The sequence below is a fragment of the Elephas maximus genome, chromosome 2 (genome assembly GCF_024166365.1).
Source record: "Elephas maximus indicus isolate mEleMax1 chromosome 2, mEleMax1 primary haplotype, whole genome shotgun sequence".
Classification (NCBI taxonomy): domain Eukaryota; kingdom Metazoa; phylum Chordata; class Mammalia; order Proboscidea; family Elephantidae; genus Elephas; species Elephas maximus.
In genome coordinates this window covers 48,837,540-48,858,883 of record NC_064820.1, presented here as the reverse complement: position 1 = coordinate 48,858,883, position 21,344 = coordinate 48,837,540, and the positions used below count along the sequence as shown (strand labels likewise).

Below are 21,344 nucleotides of genomic sequence, written 5' to 3'. Positions count from 1 at the left end.
AGCATTGTTTCGGTCATCAAGGCCGTATTTTTCCACCTTGATCCTTTTTATTTTCTTGTTTCAATCACCAGTAATATCAATGCATCTTGATTGCATGTTTGATCAATTTCAGATTGCAGAAGTTGGTAAAAATCTTCAATTTCATCAGCTTTGGCATTAGTGGTTGTTGTGTAAATTTGAATAATAGTATTTACTGGTCTTCCTTGTAGGCATATGGATATTATCCTATCACTTCAGGAAAGATCTCGAAATGTTCTTTTTCACAATGAATGAGATGCCGTTCCTCTTCAATCTGTCATTCCTGGCATAGTAGACTATGTTACCGTCCATTTCAAACTGGCCAATACCAGTCCATTTCAGCTCACTAATGCCTAGGATATTGATGTTATTGTATTTCATTCCATTTTTGATGACTTCCGATTTTCTTAGATTCATACTTTGTACATTCCACATTGTAATTATTAATGGATTTTTGTATCTGTTTCTCTCATTTTGATTCAGGCCATATCAGCAAATAAAGGTCCCAACAGCTTGACTCTCTCTATGACATTAAGGTCAACTCACTTTGAGAAGGCAGCTCTTCCCCAGTTGTATTATGAATGTCTTCCAACAGTATGGATTTATCTTCTGGCACTATATCAGACAATGTTCCACTGTTATTCATAAGCTTTAACAGGCTAATTTTTCAGAAGTAGACTTCCACGTTCATCTTCCTAGTCTTTCTCAGTCTGGAAGCTCAGCTGAAACCTGTCCACCATGGGTGGCCCTGGTGGTATTTCAAATACCAGTGGTATAGCTTCCAGCATCACAGCAACACACAAGCCACCACAGTATGACAAACTGACAGACATGTGGGGATTAGCCAGTGAAAACCCTGTGGATCACAGGAAACCATCTGAGACTGCAACTCACTTAGTGTGGATACATCATTACACCAAAAACAAAAACAAAACCATACCCATTGCCTTCGAGTGGATTCTAACTCATAGCAATCCTACAGGGCAGAGTAGAACTGCCCATAGGTTTCCAAGGAGCGGCTTGTAGATTTGAACTGCCCACCTTTTGGTTACCAGCCAAGCGCTTTACTGTTCTACCAGGGCTCTGGATACATCATTAGAAGGACCAACTGCTGGAGAAGGACATCATGTTTGGTAAAGTGTAGGTCAGCAGAGGTGAGGGAAACCCTCAATGAAATGAGCTGACAGAATAGCTGCAAAATGGGCTCAAACATACCAATGATAATTAAGATGGCACAGAACTGAGCAAAGCTTCATTCTGTTATATATTGGTCGTCATGATTTGGAGCCGACTCGATGGCAATAAACATCACCTTGTCTAAGGTGGTCTCCTACCACTGACAGATAGAAACCTCTTTGAGAAACATCTATATCTGGGAACAGGTTTTAGTATTGGCTTTAAAATCTAAATTTCTGGATATATCATCAGGATATATCTTCCATTTCTGCTATGTTGATCCCCTTGTTTGCATCAGTCTAAGCACATGGACAGAGAAGTTACAAGAAAGTGTTCTCTGACTAGCGGTAATCTTATGAAGGAGGGAAGTTTCAATAGTTTCAACAAAAGAAGCACTTCATGAGCTCACTGGAGCTTTGTTTGACTGGGGAAGGTGGGGGGGACAAAACAGCAATTAATATAAAGTGAGTCACGAATGAAGGTTTTAAGTTTTCTTGGAGCCTCTCAAAAGGATGCTAAAAGGATTTATCTCCTTCTAAAGTGTTCCATATACACCAGGCACTGTTTTGATCCATTTAAACTACAACAGCCTTGTAAATGTGACTCACCACCTCCATTTTTCAGACGAAGCTTGGACAGTTTAATTAACTTGCTGATAGTAATAAAGGTAGTAAATGGTAGAGATGGATTCAAACTCAGTCTGACAATCCAGGTATGTGTGCTCCCCAAGCCCACTCCATGCCCTTTCTACAATGCCAAAATATCTTTAGGCTTTCACAGTGGTTGACACTGCAGAGGACATCTGTCATCCTAATTTACAGGCAAATCTGTGTGTGTTCCCAGTGGAAAGAACTGCTGGTCAAGTATCAGTTGTCTCAGTTCACAATCCACCCACTCAGATAGTTAACACAGCTAACTGTCACCCTCATGTATGAATACAGAGTCAACAATATGCATTGTGCTACTCCACATTTATGAGAGGGAATGTGATAGCAGAAAGAGCCCTTGAAAGAAAGCTGGAAGATCTGGGTTATAAATCTGTTACTGCCACTAAGGAGTTCAATCCTGGGAAAGTCTTGTCACTTCTCAGGAACTCCTTTTTCCTTACCTATAAATCAAGTGTGGATGTTGGATTGAAAAATTTTCAATAGGAGTCTACTTGCATTTAGGTGTGTATCATTCTTCTTGTATACCCCTGGCATTACAAAATTTTTAGCATCCCTGACCCAGGACCCTAAGAACCTATAATTCTTTCCAGTCATTGTGACAACTTTATTTCTAAATCCCCCTAGGCACTACCTAGCAGAGATACACTGACTTGCTTGAGAATCACTGGTGAATGACTTTAAAGTTCTATGAGGCCCTATAAACCTATTTCTGGAACTATAGAAAACCAAAGTATAGGGCCAAGACTGTCAGTATAAGCATGCAGAGGGAAGGCAGGAGTAGAAGAGGGAGTCCCAAGCCAATTCTACCATTGTAGGGCCCATTCGAGATCATATTCTTGAAAGGAAGCCATACTGTTGGTATGCTTGATAGACCTATAGGAATACTGATAAAGAAGTTTTAAAACAGAATTTGTATAATATTCAGAAAAGAGAGGTATGCTATAGCACCCTGCAGCAGCTACCACCCTCCAACAAGCACACTAAGCTCAGGGTGGTCCCCCTAGTTGCCCTATCCAAGGGATGGACCTCTCTGCAGCAGCCATATCCAATGGCTGGAGCTTCCAATGGATAACAAATCCACAACTGGTACACACTGCCTACTCCCCTGTTACCAGTCACCCCAGTGGGCCTCAGATATACTCCCTGGTCTTCAGTTCAACCCCCTTGCTTAAAACGTCTAATCCTTTCTGCCTATCAAAAAAATTTACCATATTTTTAAGGCCTGGTTCAGAAGCCACTTTGCCCATAAGGCTTTCCCCCAAATACGTCAGCCCAAAGAGACCTTTCTTTTCTCTAAATAACTGTAGCATTTATAGTCTGTAATATAATTTTTCATTAGATTGTATAATCTTGAACTGTTCCCTAATTACACCATGTACATTACTAGTCTTGCCTTCCCAGATTGAATGCTAGGTCCCTTATGCTATTTTATATTCTTCAGAGTATCTAGCACATACCTAGGAACACAGTAAAGGCTCAATAAATACATATTCTGTCTTTGATTTTTCACAGTGATACCAAAAATACCACTAGCTTGGCCAAACGTGTATCCTGTAGGCTAATAAACGTCTGATTTATCCAGCATCTTTTCCCAAGTAGTTTTCAGATGACATAACTAATTCTCACATACTCTATACATAATGTAAGGAATAAAAACATTAAATTTTATAGAACAAAATAAAGAGAGTTAAAATCTCTTGCTCTACAATGAGGGGAACTGGATATGTTTCCCATACTACTGAATCCTAGATAAATACTGGGATACCTCCATCTTGTCTCAAATATTAAAAATTTCTAGAACTTTCCAAGGCCAAGAACACAACTGCCTTAGGTGGGCACCTTGGGTGCCATCATTAATTTATGGAGAATAATACAAAATCAGCATTATGAGCTTAAATGTTAGTTACCACTACTCTCTCTATATCCCTTTGCCTCCAACTCACCACACACTTCTTGTTAATACTGTAATTCTCTCTCTGTTTTACTACATACAAAGGTCATCAGAAGGTTATTGAACACCTATTCTATGACAAGCAGATCATTGTCTTGCCAATGTCTCTTACGGAAAGATGCTACACTGCTAATATAAAAAGTCATTTCTCTTTATTCTTGCTCTTCTTCCTTTTATTTTTCTGACTAGGCTTAAAATGGTTTTTCCTTCAACCATCATCATTTTGCCTAGAGATTCTGGCATCTTCCTCTACCCCCGGTGGAAGAAGCTATTGTAGAGGGTCTGTCTTCAGGGCTCTTTTAATAATTTATTATTCATATATGCTCCGCAAGCCCAATCTTCAGTTTGCTTTGCCAAATTGAAATTTCCTGGGATTACAATCACATAGCTTAAAGGTGTCCAGAAAAACAGCCACCGTCCTGTTGACCAAGGGCAATCAAATTGGATGTCTGACTGAGGTTTCTCCTCAGCCATCATCAAACTCAAGATAAACTATTTATTAAGCACTTTTTGCTTCAATAAACATGGAGCGAGAACTATCTACGACTGTTTTATAATGGACATGCTCTACATTTTTTTTTTTTTTTTGATATGGCACCTCAAAAGTAAAGAAAGGGGATATAATGCTTAATGTAATACATTTTTAAAGAAAGAAAACAATAAGGGTTTTTCTTTGGATCAATGACTTTGTCACATGTTAACAGGAATATGTATTACAGAAATAGAGGGAATGCCTCTAACAGTTTTTAAATTGTTGGTAACTTTGAATTTTACTTTCTGCAAATAACTGAGGAAGCAACTCCAGAATTACTAATAGTAAATGTCTAGCATGGCAGGCTGTCCACCTTAAATAAGTATATAGAATACCTGTTCAATTTGCAAAATCTTTTGGTGTTATAATGCTGAATGAGGGCTTTACCAGCATATTCTTCTCCACCTGTGCTGGATCCAGCCCCACGAGGTGAGTATCTTCCCTAGGATAAAATTTTTACTTAGAAGCCCAGCCAGCTGGAGAGAGATTTGTTTATGTTTAAACAAATTCACAATCTAAGCAGCATAAATTCATTGGGATTATAATGAGATTATTTTAAAGAAACCAGCCGAAGTCTAGTCAATAGAAAAGAAGGCAAGGCCTAATCAAAGCAGTCCACACATCTGGAAATTTTAAGGAATCTGCTTAAGAAATTATGTACAGAATAGAGTATTTGAAGGTAAGTCTATATGCTAATTAAAACCACACAGAGCCCAGCATTTCTAACAAAATCACTGGCTTCTTATGGCTCATTATTAAGTAAAATAGTCGCCTGACCTAAGGCTTCATTTATCTCTATTAAAAGGTAGTGAGAAGCACTGAAGCAAGAAGTTGAGACTAAACAACAATTCTTTCTGTCATTCTTTCTTTTAAGAATCTGGGACTCATCATGGAATTTTCTTTAACACAAAACAAACAAACAAGAAAAAATTCAAAACAAACAAAAAAAACCCTACTTCAGAAAGACTTTCTGCACCAGGTTGTCAGGAGTTTTAGAAAGGAAGCTTTAGATTGTTTTAGAATGAATTCACAGCGCTGACAGTACTTGTTTACTCATTTTATTTAAATGGATAAAAAACTAATGGTGAGGGAGTAAAACAGGCCATCACTTTTTTGATGCTGATATTCAAAATTGTTGCGTATTGCTAAGCAAGCGATGTAAATTATAGCTCAGCTATCCAAAGCATTCAGTGTTAATTCAACTAACACTCCACCCACACCTGCCGTGTTGACAGCATTTTAGCAAAGTAGAAAATTATAAAAATGAATAAAATTCACTTCCTGTTTTTGAGGAACCCACAGCCTAACAAGGCAGACAGGTATGTAAAAAGCAGATCATGAAACTAAGAATGAGTAGAATTGGTGTTTTCAAAAAGGCTCCAGCCAGTGCCAAGGGAGCTGAGAAATTCTGTGATTAAATGGATTCAAATCACAGCCCTGAAAAGAATTCTAAAAGATCACCTTGCCTTTTTTTTGTCATATAAGAAATATGAAGCCCCAAGCAAAAAAAAACCAAACCCAGTGCCGTCAAGTCAATTCCGACTCATTGCGACCCTATAGGACAGAGTAGAAGCTGCCCCACAGAGTTTCCAAGGAGCGCCTGGCGGATTTGAACTGCCAACCTTTTCATTAGCAGCTGTAGCACTTAACCACTACACCACCAGGGTTTCCGATATGAAGCCCAGGAAGGTTAAATAGTTTGTAAAAAATTACAAAACCCATAAGAGGCAGAGCTTAGAGAAGGTCCAGTTTTTCTGATACCTGGTCTAATATAATTTCATATTATGCCATTCTAAAGGAGCGCTGTGGAGCAACAGTTAAGCACTCAGCTGCTAACCTAACCAAATGGTTGGCTGTTTGAACCCATCCAGGAGCTGCGCGGGATAAAGACCCGGCGATCTGCTCCTATAAATATCATAGCCTAGAAAACCCTATGAGGCAGTTCTGCCCTATCACATGGCATTGCTATGAGTCAAAAATTGACTTGATGGTACCTAACAACAACAACACGCCATCCTAACCTAAATCAAAACGTAAAAAAAAAAAAGCCCCTTGCCCGTTGCCCTCAAGTAGCTTCCAACTCATAGTGACCCTACAGGACAGAGTAGAACTGCCCCACAGGGTGTCCAAAGAGCTGCTGGTGGATTTGAATTGCCGACCTTCTGGTTAGCAGCCAAGCTTTTAACTACTGCTCCACCAGGGCCCCTTCTTAACCTAGGGGTTTCTTAAATTAAAATAGGACTTTGGTTTGGAAACTGAATGTTCAAATACTTGACAATGGGACTGCTGTAATTTTTTTTTTTTTGGTGGTGGAAGATTAGGGTAGTGAAATAAATTTGTGAACTTAAAAAAAAAAAGTATCTTATCATTGAGTATATTCTCCCTTTGTATGAAAACAGAATAAAGCAGTGAAGCAAATATAATATGAATGGAGATGATAATGTAAGGGGATGGAGCGAGAAGTCTCACTCCACACAGACACACACAAGCACACAAGCACACAAACACAGGACAGGGGCAGCTTGGGCAATTCCATTTACTAGCACAAGACTACCATCGGCCCCTTTCCTGACTGAAAATCTGTCCACCAAGTAGGGGCTTATATTAGCTTCAGATTTATGTTACCAGTTGATTTTTTATTCTCTCTCTCTAAACCAAGAGAATTGGTAATTTGTTTCATACTCAGACTTGCTGAAGTAGCTGTACTGTCATTATGATCAACTATAAACACCTCTTGCAGGAAGACACTGCTGTGGCAGGTTCTCAGCTAGTGGCAGGGGGAACTCATAATTTAGTTGCGAAGCCCCAGTCAAGGACAATCAATCGTACCAGGTAGGTGTCTAACACACAGTACAGGCCATAAATACTACAGACGTTGTGTGGAAATACCCCAGCCCTGTTATAATTTTCACAGAGGAGAAAAGTGAGTCTCTGAGGAGCTAATTTGCATGTAATTGGTAAAACTAGGATTCCAACTGAGTTCCTATGTCTGAGGGGCTTCAAAAAGCTTGCTTTTCATCCATTACCCCCTCCCCCCCGGCCCCGTATAAGCTGGCTTTGCTACCTTTCTCCAAGAAAATTAGGACTTGATCGGTGTGAGGTAACAGAGTATTTGTTGGATTTGGGTCCACATATAAACCAGGAGATGGGGGCCCCAGTTCACATTGAAGCCATCTCATGCCTGCTTATCTAGCGTGAGCACCTTAGACTTCCTTATGGCATTAGCAAGCCATTTACCTTCTGAGAACGGTAGGTTGTTGACTTGTCATGTCCTATGTACATCTTCAATCCCCGTTGCCTGAAGAAGCGTTTCTGTCTGATGTACTTTCATCTCAGTCAGGGCCAGATGGCAGACTCTCTTGGTCTTGGACGGAACAAGCCTTCAATAAATAAATGCCTGTTGATTGCTAGTACTGACTCATGCTCCTGGAAGGAGGCACAATGCGGTCTATGAAAAGAATACTTCAGAGGCCCTGCCTGTCTATAACATGCAGCTTCAATTTGCTGCTCGTCAGAATATTCTATATCCAGTATTTTTTTGCAGTTGGTATTCTTTGATAGGGAGAAATTAAGGAGCTATCTGCATTGCATGGTAGAATTCAATTTATCTGCACAGCATTATACTGTCCATAGCTTATAGTAAATTCAGGCATAAAAAAAAAGTTCTGAGTCAGTTACTGCAATGTTTTGACTATGGAGGACTAATAATCTGAAAAGAACAAATTGTTATCTTGTTTACAGGCTTGAAATTAGTTCACAGTGTAGAGATGCTAAAAAAGCTCATGAATATAAAGTTGCCTTAATAGACATGGAAATCCAGGATTCCAAATCTGTGCATTAGACAATATACATTAGGAAAGATGGGGAGAACACGGAATTCAGGGCACAATGGTCAGGGTAGAGAAGGTAGAACCCCACAATGGGTGAGGAACTGCTGCAAAATAGGCAAAAGTGAGTTCTTGCAGAAGAAGCCTAATGTTTGTTTTCAAATTCACCACTTAGAGGGAAGAGAAGTTCGATTCACCGTGCCATTGTGCATAGCTCCAGAGAATAAAGGGCAAAGCCAATGGGTGGAAGAAAATGGTGATTCAGTATGAGCAAGAACTTTCTAAAAAGGAATGCCTCCTAGAATGGATCAGCCAGGGAAGAAGCAAGACTCCCATCCGATTATTTTCAAGAAGAGGTATAGTAACCCATCGACAGGGATATTGAAGCGGAGATTTATGCACCAGAGAGAGAGTTACCTATAACGTCTGTTATCATCCTAACTGGCCATTTTACCGGGCACATTATTTACATCACATTTGCTCCACATTGAAAAAAAGAGCAGCACTTGCCAAAAAGACATCCTGTACTGTCTTGTGTACACAAAGGCTGAGGGCTGCCTGCTGTCTTTGATTCTTAGCAATGCAATATTCAAAACTTTGATTCTTAGCAATGCAATATTCAAAAGGTGGTCTGGATGCTCAACATAATTTAAATCATTACCACAGGGGTTACTGTTTTTTTTTAGAAGAAGAAAAAGTGATGGTTTATGTGGACACGTGGATACATTAAGAAATAGAAGTTATTTTCATTATTGACATTTTTTAAAACACGTTCTTTAGGAGCAAACTAATTCCACATAAGAGCAATTGTGCAATTTACCAGTGGAATAACCAGAGAAGTGGAAACTTCAGGTGAGCAGATTTACAAAATATAACCCATGCCTTTTTTTATAAATGAAACAATCTGCTGCCCCATGTTCTCACAGATTTACCTTTACGTTAACAATGCTTACCTGGTGGCCTAGTGGTTAAATGCTATGGCTGCTAACCAAAGGGTCCGCAGTGTGAATCCGCCAGGCGCTCTTTGGAAATTTATGGGCAGTTCTACTCTGTCCTATAGGGTCGCTATGAGTTGGAATCGACTCGACGGCACTGGGTTTGGGTTTTTTTTTTTTTTACCAGCAGATAGCCAAAAAGGCTTGCCAAGTTGGACTAGCTTCAAGGTTTGTCTCCATGCTGGGGTGCCTCATGCACTTGGCAGAAGCGGGCTGCGACTGTGCCTCCGTTTACTACGTTATGCCATAAATGTTATGTCCTGAGCTAACAAGAGACTCAACGTGACAATCCCATAGGTTACTAGGCACCATACACATCTCTTAACACAACGACTAGAAACAGTCCAGAGACGTTCTAACCTAGAATCCATTGTAAAGAGGTTTATTTTTATGATGTGTAGTCTGCTGTTTAAAAACTGATAATCAAAAACACAGCTTCAAACTCTGGCTAGAACAAATATTTGCAAGGCAAAGTTATGCTCTTTGAAAAAAAATGCACTTGTGTTGTCACTTTGTTTATAGATTTTCATTTCACACCTTGCCCATTATATCTTGGCTTTCCATGCAGAAGACCAAAACTCTAACTTCACTGTGATATATTTACGCCCCCCCCCAAAAAAGCTAAATGTTGACTTACTGACTTCCCTAAGATTAATGTGAAGCAAAAATTTTATAAGGGTCGAAGGTGGAGATGAGAAATGAGATCAGCTTTTTAAGCTACAGCTGATGTTTTCTAAGGGTCTCCAGGTTAAAATCCATACTTCTAGCTCCACTCAAAGATTAATCTGAAGGGAAACCATTGAATAACTGGAGATCCCTTGAAATTTAACCTAGGAGCAAGGAGCTTTGCTTTTCTCAAAGGGAAACAGAACCTCTAATCACAGAATAAATGGAACTAAGGACTCTGCCCACTGGATGGTTTTATTTTGCTTCTATCCAGCATTTTTATTTCTGGAAATGTTTCAATAGTTGATACCTCCATGGCACATGAGGTACCCAGAGATAAGGATTTTCAGGGTGACCCAGGTAGAAACTAACCTGGAACACCAGTTGCACAGACAGGGCACAGAGCCTGGGCTGCCACAACACAGGTCTGTGAGAAAAGGCACAGGCTGGAGAATCTAAAGGCAAAGCACTCTAGGGCCCACCCACTCCCTGGACTGTAAAGAGCAGCAGCCTGGGAATCTCAGATCTGCAGTTCCAGCTTAGGTCTTGGTTTCTGGGGTTCTGTGCCCCCTCCCCCCTCACACACATCTAGAACCTTCAAACAACCTCCTGTGCAGGTCTCTTAAGGACCCCAACAACAGCCACCTGCAGCCCCCAGGCCCTCATTGGCAAAACGGGTTTAATATTTTCAAATCCGTGGTAATTAAGCCTATGCAGGAACTTCTGCCACTTCCTATCCTCTGGCCTCCCGTTACCTTTCCCTGCCCTTCCAAGGTCTCCTGGCGGCACAAACAGGCAGGCGGCAACTCTGTGGCCTCCTCCTCCACCCCCCTCCCCCGCCCCGCACACCCTACTGGCTCAGGCGCCGACACGCCTCCACAGGCGCACACACGCGCGCACACACAGCGCGCACGTACACCCATTCGGCACACGCACCCCGCACCAGGCCACAAACTCCCGCAGCCCGACCGCAGCAGGCATCCCCCGCCCTGGGCTACATATAAAACTTTCGCCCCAAAAGAGACCTCTCAAGGCACCCGCAAGTGGGTGATCCTGCCCCCGCACCCTCTGCCAGCCGCCAACGCCCTCTCCCCAGACGCTCAGCTACCCCACTCACCCGTAGCCCTCAAGCCTTGGGCAGTTCTGTTGATTTCGTAACTACGAGTGTACCCCGGGCTAGGGGAGCTCGGCTCGCCTCAGTTTCCACCTACCACAGCTAATAGGGACTGGAGGCCGTGACTCTACTGACTCCAGGTGCGCGGGTGCAAAGGCGCAGATGCACCCGCACAAACGCGCCCAGGTCCGCGCGCCTTGAGGAGGAGCGCGCAGGTTCCAAGCGCAGCCCGAGTCCCCTCGCCCTCCCGCCGCGCCGCCCGGACCTCTCCTCGCGCTGCAGCCGCAGCACTAGCAGTTCTTGCCCTAGCCCGGTGGATGATGTCAAACAGAAACACACTCGCAAAACTTTTACGACTTCCATAAACTGTCTTCGGATGAAGCCCCTCCACGCGCCGCCAGCACCAGCCGAGGCAGGCACCAGTGTGGGACGGTTCGCCTGTCGCCCCCACCTCCTTTGGTCCCCCACCAACTTACACACCCACACACACACACGTCCCCCGCTTGGATCGGGTTACAACAACCCACCAGCAAAAACAAACCTCCGCGAGTAGGAGGTGAGGCATTGCCAACCACCAAGCATCGGAAAAAAAAAAAAAAAATCCCTGTAAATACATAAGAGAGACACCCAGTTCCATAAACAACTGGCGTCCACGGTCCACTCCCAGTTCCTCCGGCACAAGAGGGGGATAACAAGAGCCCGGCTCCAGGAGCCCGGTCCAGTACCTCTGAGCCTCGCCTCTGGAGAGAGAGCGCGGGTTCGCGTCTGCCCTGGCGCTGATGGTGCTAGGGCCTCCGGCCCGCGCGGCCCCAGCTGGGGGTCCCCGCTGCCGCGCGGGTTCAGCAGCCGCCGCCGCCGCTGCTCCCCAGACTGCCTCCTCTTCCCATGGCTGCGCCCTGCTTGGCAGCTCGCGGGCTGTCAGGCTCGGGGAGGGGAAGGGGGCGGGGTGAAACGGGAAGGAGGATGGGAGCGTAGGGGTGGGAAACGGCGGCCGCCGTTCACCAGAGGTCACGCCGAGCCGTGCCCGCCGCCCCCCGGGACGAGGCTGCTGAGGCGAGGGGAAACGGGAGTTCAGGACGGCCGGGGCGAGACCCGCTGCGGTGGCGCCAAGCGCCGCCCGGGCCACGCATTCCGAGGAGCTGGGATGAAGCCTTCCCCAGCGTGGAGTTGGAGTTGGTGCGTGTCACTCTTTTCTGGGCTGCGCGGCTCCTCCTAGAGGAAAGTATTGGTATTTGCAGGACACTTCCTTCCTCTCCGCCCACCCCCGTTCCCAAAAAGAAGGCAGGACCTACAAGAGCCTAAGTGCAGTCAACAAATTCAAAGGAACTCTTATTGAAAAGTTAGTCTTGTACATAAATGGGAAGAAAAAAAACAGCAAGATAGCTTGGAAAGCCTAATTAGCCAACCAAACAACGTCCCATTCCACCTGCAACCAGTTTCTTAACTCCTGCTCACTGGTGCACACTGAAAAGATAGAGGCTAGAAAACAGAGATGAAGAGACTGTTTAAGTAATATACCAAGGACACATGGCGTGTTGGCAGAGAGCTACGGGCAGAAACCAGAGTACAGAGCTGCAAGGAGTCCCGACTCAGGGCCCAGTCTGGGGACTGTCTTTGTGTGTGACCTGGGGAAAGCCTTGTAACTGCTCTGCACTAGGCTCAGGAAACCCTGATGGCATAGTGGTTTAGAGCTCTGGCTGCTAACCAAAAGGTTGGCAATTCAAATTCACCAGGCGCTCCTTGGAAACCCTATGGGACAGTTCTACTCTGCCCTGTGAGTCAGAATCCCCTCAACAGCAATGGTTACTTGGCTTAACTCATCTGTCTTGCAGGGGCCCTGCCTACTTCATTTCACTGATGAGAAAATGAACCCAGACAAGAAACCGTCAGTGTACTTTGGAAAGTTAGTATCATTGTATGTTGTTTTTATAAAGCAGCAAACCCAAACCCCCAGCCACCATCTGCTTTTCTAAGCTAAGGGTACAAAAGTCCGTCTCCAGGTTGTCTGAGATCTGAAGGAGCAGCCAGTCACACTATCTTTTCAGTATTTACTTTTTTTTTTTACTGACAGACAGCTGTAATGTCATTTATCTATAAGTCTGTAACAGCTAAGGCTTACTAATGACTTTTTTTTTTTTTTTTAACATTGCTGCCAGGCACAAAGTCACATTTATACCCACAGAGAAATGTTTAAACAGCAACTTAAAGAAACCAAGCTTCTCAGCGCTAGAATAAAAGATCCACGGGGTACAGAGAATAGTACATGTGGGCCAAGACTTGGGAAGGAACACAGGACCAAAGATGTTGGGGCAACAGATGTTGCATAAGAAACCCTTATTTTCAAAGGAATCAAGTGGAGATACTCTCTGTTGCTTAGAGTCCTTTCAGAGGCTCAGCTGTGGCTCAGCACCCCAAATGTTCCAGGCAAGAGCACCCAGAATGAAAGAAGGGAGAAGAATTCTGGAAGGGGTGTGTTTCCCTTCCTGGGGAAGGGGGAGCAAGGTATTGATCTCCAACTGGTCCTGCTCTATCCACACCCTGCTGAATGAGTAGGGGGCTGATTAGTATATGGGACTTTTAAATAGGGAGTTGCCTAAATAGGGAAACTTTGGAAAGTAAAAGATTAGGGGCATGGTCAAAACTCCTGCTGGAGGTTAATATACGCCAAGCCGGCTGAAAGTCAGTACTGGCAGGAGTGGGGGCCAGGCAATCCTTAAATGCTACTCCATTCCCGTCTGAGATGACCTTCCAAGTTGGCTCTTCAGACTCTGGCACCACCAACCTCTCCCTTTATATCCCCTCTGTGCCTTCTTATGGAAACCCTGGTTGTATAGTGGTTAAGAGCTACGGCTGCTAACCAAAAGGTTGGCAGTTTGAATTCACCAGGCTCTCCTTGGAAACCCTGTGGGGCAGTTCTACTCTGCCCTATAGGGTCACTATAAGTCAAAATCGACTCCACGGCTGCGGGTTTGGTTTTTTTTTTTTTTTTTTTTTTTTGGTGCCTTCTTGTCCTTTGGCCCTCCTCCTCAGCCCTGAGAATTGTGATCTCATCTAGAAGGTACCACATGGACTCATGAAATATTTTCTGTTTTTTTTGTTAATGCCCTGAGATGATTTCAGGGCTATGATTGAAAAAAGGAGAATTGACTTCTTTATTCTATTGGATCATCTGTAGCCTCTGAGACATGGAAGTGTGTAGGAAGGTCAGGTCATTGTGCACAGAAAATATGATGAAAAAAAACACTGGTTAATATAAAATATTATGGAACTGGATATAAACTTACAGCCCAGGGTAACGCACTTTACAGGAAGGGCAGCCTTTATTTTTAAGCCCCATGAATAAAAGTCCATCTCCTATGTAACTGTGTATAGGTCTTTATATTTTCCAACTTATGAGGGGAAAAGCACCAGGTATTGAGTTATCATTGTTCTTTCTTTCTTTCTTTTTTGAAACAAGTGAAGACATACTGGAGCACTTTTATCATATGAAGTGTGAAATTGCATTTACTCGTGTCTTCCCCTCTGCCTGAAATATCCTACTTTGTCCACCTTGGGACAGCCTACTTAACTTTCAAGGTCCAGATCAATTAACTTACTTCCTTTATAAAGCTGTTCCTTACTTTTCCCAAAGGTAGAATTAAATAATTAACTATCCCTACATCTGTGTTCTCATGGGCCATTATATCTATGTTTATTGACTACTGCAGTTTTTGTTGATATGTCAGTTTTACCCACTGACTATGAGTTGCCTGAGGGAAGAAACCATGCACTATTAGTATTTGTACCTGCAGTGCTTAGGCTAGTGTCCAGTAAATGATAGAGTACACAATAAATGGGGAATCAAATAATGAAAATTTCTATCTCCTAAATTTATATCTTAAGCTGAGATCTCTCTACAGAGCTCCAGATTGTCAGTTAAAGGGCTCTTCTTGAATGTTTAATAGATCCTCAAACCCAATAAATTATCGAACAATATCATTAATATTACACATAAGTAAAACTTAGCTGAAGATCATTCAAAAGCAGCTGCAGCAGCACATTGACAGGAAACTGCCAGAAATTCAAGCCAGATTCAGAAGAGGACACAAAACCAGGGATAGCATTGCTGATGTCAGATGGATCCGGGCTGAAAGCAGAGAATACCAGAAAGACGATTACCTGTGTTTTATTAACTATTCAAAGCCATTCAGTTATGTGGATCTTAACAGATTATGGATAACATTGTGAAGAATGGGAATTCCAGAACACTTAATTGTACTCATGAAGAACCTGTACACAGATCAAGAGGCAGTCGTTCGAACAGAACAAGGGGATAATGCATGGTTTAAAGTCAGGAAAGGTGTGCATCAGGGTTGAATCCTTTCACCACACTTATTTAATCTGTATGTTGAGCAAATAATCTGAGAAACTGGACTATATGAAGAGAACGGCATCAGGATTGGAGGAAAACTCATGAACAACCTGCGTTACGCAGATGACACAACCTTGCTTGCTGAAAGTGAAGAGGACTTTAAGCACTTACTGATGAAAATCAAAGACCACAGCCTTCAGTATGGGTTACAACTCAACATATAAGAAAACAAAAATTGTCACAACTGGACCAATGAGCAACATCATGATAAACGGAGAAAGGGTTGAAGTTGTCTAGGATTTCATTTTACTTGGATCCAGAATCAACACCTATGGAAGCAGCAGCCAAGAAATCAAAAGACGCATTGCATTGGGCAAATCTGCTGCAAAAGACCTCTTTAAATTGTTAAAAAGCAAAGATGTCACCTTGAAGACTAAGGTGCACCCGATCTAAGCCTTGAAGTTTTCAATCACCTCAAATGCATGGGAAAGCTGGACAATGAATGAGAAAGACTGAAGAAGAATTGATGCCTTTTAATTATGGTGCTGGTGAAGATTATTGAATATATCATGGACTGTCAAAGGAATGAACAACTCTGTCTTGGTAGAAGTACAGCCAGAATGTTCTTTAGAAGCAAGGATGGCAAGACATCGTCTCACATACTTTGAACACGTTATCAGGAGGGATCAGACCCTGGTGAAGGGCTTCATGTTTGGTAAAGTAGAGGGTCATTGAAAAAGAGGAAGACCCTCAATGAGATGGATTGGCATAGCGACTGCAACAATGGGCTCAAGCATAACAATGATTGTGAAGATGATGCAGGACCAGGCAGTGTTTTATTCTGTTGTGTGTAGGGTCGCTATGAGTTGGAACCAACTTGACAGCATCTAATAGCAACAACAACAGCAAATCCAATATGTCCAACCACTGCTTGTCTGTCAGTTTGTTGTACCGTGGTGGCTTGGGTGTTGCTGTGATGCTGGAAGCTATGCCACAGGTATTTCAAATAACAGTGGGAATAATAGCAAAACATTGACATAGTGCCAGAAGACAAGCTCCTTAGAATGGAAGGCACTCAAAATATGACTGAGGAAGAGCTGCCTCCTCAAAGTAGAGTCAACTTTAATGACCTGGATGCACTGAAGCTTTCCAGACCTCCATTTGCTGATGTGGGATGACTCAAAATGAGAACAGCTGCAAACATCGATTAATAGTTGGAACATGAGAAGTACAAAGTATGAATCAAACAAAATTGGGAGTCATCAAAAATGAAAAAGAATGCATAAAGATTGATAGCCTAGACATTAAGGAACTGAAATGGACTGGTATTGGCCATTTCAAAGTGGATAATCATATGGCCTACTATGCTGGGAATGACAAACTGAAGAGGAATGGCATCACATTCACAGTCAAAAAGAAAATTTTAAGATCTATCCTGAAGTACAATACTGTCAGTGATAGGATAATATCCATACATCTACAAGGAAGACTAGCTAATCCAGCTATTATTCAAATTTACACACCAACCACTAATGCCAAAGATAAGGATACTGAAGATTTTTACCATCTTCTGCAATCTGAAATTGATCAAACATGCAGTCAAGATGCATTGATAATTACTGGAGATTGGAACGTGAAAGTTGGAAATAAAGATCAACAACACAACAACCCATTGCCACCCAGTCTATTCTGTCTCATAGTTGGAACTACCCCATAGGGCCTCTGAGGAGCAGACAGATTTGAACTGCTGTCCTTTTGGTTAGCAGCCTGAGCTCTCAACCACTGGACCACCAGTGCTCTTAAGAAGGATCAGTAGTTGGAAAATATGACCTTGGTGATAGATACAATGCTAAAGATTGTACGATAGAATTTTGCAAGACCAACAACTTAGTCATTGCAAATACCTTTGTTCAACAACATAAATGGTGACTATGTAGACCACACCAGATGAAATATACAGGAATAAAATTGATTATACTTGTGGAAGGAGATGATGGAGAAACTCCATATCATCAGTGAGAACAAGGCCAGGAGAAAGCTTTGGAACAATCAGTTGCTCATATACAAGTTCAAGTTGAAGCTGAAGAAAATTAAAACAAGTCCACAAGAGCCACAGTAACAACCTTGAGTATATCCCACCTGAATATAGAGACCACCTCAAGAATAGTTTTGACACACTGAACACTAATGACCGAAGATCAGACAAGTTGTGGAAGGACATCAAGGACATCATACATGAAGAAAGCAAAAGGTTATTAAAAAGATGGGAAAGCGTCCAAAATGGATGTCTGAGACTTGCTCTCAAACGTTGAGTAGCTAAAGCAAGTGGAAGAAATGAAATAAAAGAGCTAAACGGAAGGTTTCAAAGGGCATCTCGAGAAGACAAAGTAAAATATTATAATGACGTGCAAATACCTAGAGTTAGAAAATGAAAAGGGAAGAATGCACTCGGCGTTTCTCAAACTGAAAGAACTGAAGAAAAAATCCAAGCCTTTAGTTGCAATGCTGAAGGAGTCTATGGGCAAAATATTGAACGATGCAGGAAACATCAAAAGAAGATGGAAGGAATACACATCATTGTACTAAAAAGAATTGGTCAATGTTCAACCATTCAGGAGGTAGCATATGATCAGGATCTGAGGAAGAAGCCCAAGCTGACAAAACCTTGCTTGCTGAAAGTGAATAGAACTTGAAGCACTTACTGATGATGATCAAAGACCACAGCCTTCAGTATGAATTGCACCTCAACATAAAAAACCCAAAACTCCTCACAACTGGGCCAATAAGCAACATCATGGTAAATGGAGAAAAGATTGAAGTTGTTAAGGATTTCATTTTGCTTGGATCCACAGTCAACACCCATGGAAGCAGCAAACAAGAAATCAGATAACGTATTGCCTTGGGCAAATCTGCTGCAAAAGACCTCTTGAAAATGCTGAAAAAGAAGGATGTCACTCTGAGGACTAAGGTGCTCCTGTTTGAAACCATTATATTTTCATTCACCTCATATACATGTGAAAGCTGGACAAGGAATAAGGAAGATCAAAGAAGAATTGATGCCTTTGAATTATGGTGTTGGCAAAGAATATCAAATATACCATGGACTTCCAGAAGAAGGAACAAGCCTGTTTTGGAAGAAATACAGCCAGAGTGCTCCTTGGAAGTGGGGATGGTGAGACTTTACCTTGCATACTTGGACATGTTATCAGGAGGGACTAATCCCTGGAGAAGGATATCATGTTTGATAAAGTAGAGGGTCAGGGAAGAAGAGGAAGACCCTCAACAAGATGGATTGAACAATGGCTGCAACAATGTGTTCAAACATACCAGTGATCATGAGGACGGTGCAGGTCGTCTGGCAGTGTTTTTTTCTATTGTACATAGGGTTGCTGTGAGCCAGAATTATCTAGATGGCACCTAACAACAACAACAATATGTCTAGATAGGCACACTTCTCCCTCCATCTTATGGGTTGAATTGTATCCTCCCAAAATACAGTTGTAAATCCTAACCTCTATGGCTGTGGTTATAATCTTTATTGGGAATGGGTGTCTTTGTTACATTAAGGAGTCTGGATTAGTGTAGGATTTATCTTGAGTCAATTTCTTTTGAGATGTAAAAGAGACTAAACAAAATAGAAATGGAGCAGGCAGAGATGGGGAAAGGGAGATGGCAAGCGACATGAAGATTGCCCAGGAGCAGAAGTTCAGAAGAGACAAGAACCTTCCGCCAGAGCTGGCACAGAGAGAAAGCCTTCCCCTAGTGTCAGCATCCTTAATTCAAACTTGTGTTATTCTAGACATTGTCAGATATAGTACCAGAAGATGAGCCCCTCAGGTCGGAAGGGACTGAAAATACAACTGGGGAAGAACTGCCTCCTCAAAGTAGAGTCAATCTTACTGACGTGAATGGAGTAAAGCTTTCCGGACCTTCCTTTGCTGATGTGGTATGACTCAAAATGAGAAGAAACAGCTGCAAACATCAACTAATAATTGGAAATGAAATGTACAAAGTATGAATCTAGGAAAATTGGAAGTTGTCAAAAATGAAATGGAATACATAAAGATAGATATCATAAGACTGGTATTGGCCATATTGAATCAGACTATGATATGGTCTACTATGCCAGGAATGACAGACCGAAGAGGAATGGCATCACGTTCATTGTCAAAAAGAACATCTCAAGATCTATGCCGAAGTACAACGCTGTCAGTGATAGGATAATATCCACATGCCTACAGGGAAGACCAGTTAATATGACTATTATTCAAATTTATGCACCAACCACTAATACCAAAGATGAGGAAATTGAAGATTTTTACCAACTTCTGCAGTCCAAAATTTATCAAACATGCAACCATTTAAATTGATAATTACTGGTGATTGGAATGGAAAGCCTGGTGGATTCAAACTGCCAGCCTTTTGGTTAGCAGCCATAGCTCTTAACCACTACACCACCAGGGTTTCTTCCCTGTCCTATAGGGTCACTATGAGTTGGAATTGACTCGACGACAGTGGCTTTGGTTTTTTTGGTTTGATGATTGGAATGAGAAAGTTAGAAACAAAGAAGAAGGATTGGTAGTTGGAAAATACGGCTTTGGTGAGAGAAACAACATTGAAGATTGCATGATAGATTTTTGCAAGACCAACGACTTAGTCATTGCAAATACCTTTTTTCAACAACATAAAAGGCAGCTATACACATGGACCTCACTGGACAGAAAACCCAGGAATTAAATTGATTACATCTGTGGAAAGAGATGATGGAAAAGCTCAATATCATCTCAGAACAAGGCCAGGGGCTGACTGTGGAACAGACTATTAATTGCTCTTACACAAATTCAAGTCGAGGCTGAAGAAAATTAAAACAAGTCCACGAGAGCCAAACTATGGCCTTGAACATATCCAAGTTGAATTTGGAGACCGTCTCAAGAATATATTTGACAAATTGAGCACTAATGACCAAAGACCCCAAGAGTTGCGGGAAGACATCAAGGACATCATGCATAAAGAAAGCAAAAGGTTATTAAAAAGAGAGGAAAGAAAAGACCAAAATGTATGTCAGAAGAGACACTTGCTCTTGAATGTACAGTAGCTAAAGCAAATAGAAGAAATGATGAAGTAAAAGAGCTAAACAGAAGATTTCAAAGGGCAGCTCGAGAAGATAAAGTATTATAATGAAATGTGCAAAGGCTTTTACGAAACCAAAAGAGAAGAACACACTTGGCATTTCCCAGGCTGAAAGAACTGAAGAAAAAATTCAAGCCTCGAGCTGCAATTTTGAAGGAACCTATGGACAAAATTTTGAATGACACAGGAAGCATCAAAAGCAGAGGGAAGGAATACACAAGTCACTGTACCAAATACAATTGATTGACTTTCAACCATTTCAGCAGGTAGCATCTGATCAGGAACTCGTAGTGTTGAAGGAAGAAGTCCAAGCTGCACTGCAGTCATTGGTGAGAAACAAGACTCCAGGAATTGATGGAATACCAGTTGAGATGTTTTAACAAATGTTTATAACCATGGCGGTGCTCACCGGTCTACATCAACAAATTTGGAAGAAGCTACCCGGCCAACCTATCGGAAGAGATCCGTATTTGTGCTCATTCCAAAGAAAGGTGATCCAAAAGAATGTGGAAAGTTTTCAAACAATATCATTAATATCACACACAAGTAAAATTTTGCTGAAGAACATTCAAAAGGGATTGCAGGAGTACATCAACAGGGAACTGGCAGAAATTCAAGCCAGATTCAGAAGAGGACGTGGAACCAGGGATATCATTGCTGATGTCAGATGGATTTTGGCTGAAAGCAGAGAATACCAGAAAGATGCTTACCTGTGTTTTATTGACTATGCAAAGGCATTCAGCTGTGTGGATGATAACAAATTATGGATAACATCGTGAAGAATGGGAATTACAGAACACTTAATTGTGCTCATGAGGAAACTGTACATAGACCAAGAAGCAGTCACTCAAACAGAGCAAGGGGATACTGCATGGTTTAAAATCAAGAAAGGTATGGTCAGGGTTGTATTCCTTCA

General features: G+C 42.1%; 1 protein-coding gene across 1 annotated transcript in view; it reads right to left on the bottom strand.

The window, feature by feature from the left end:
* GHR (growth hormone receptor) overlaps positions 1–11,865 on the bottom strand; it is a 346,262-nt gene extending 334,397 nt beyond the window's left edge. Inside the window, exon 1 of the mRNA XM_049863072.1 lies at positions 11,673–11,865. The gene's annotated coding sequence lies outside the window, so the exon portion shown is untranslated. The remainder of the gene's footprint in view (positions 1–11,672) is intronic.
* Positions 11,866–21,344: the final 9,479 nt, after the last annotated feature.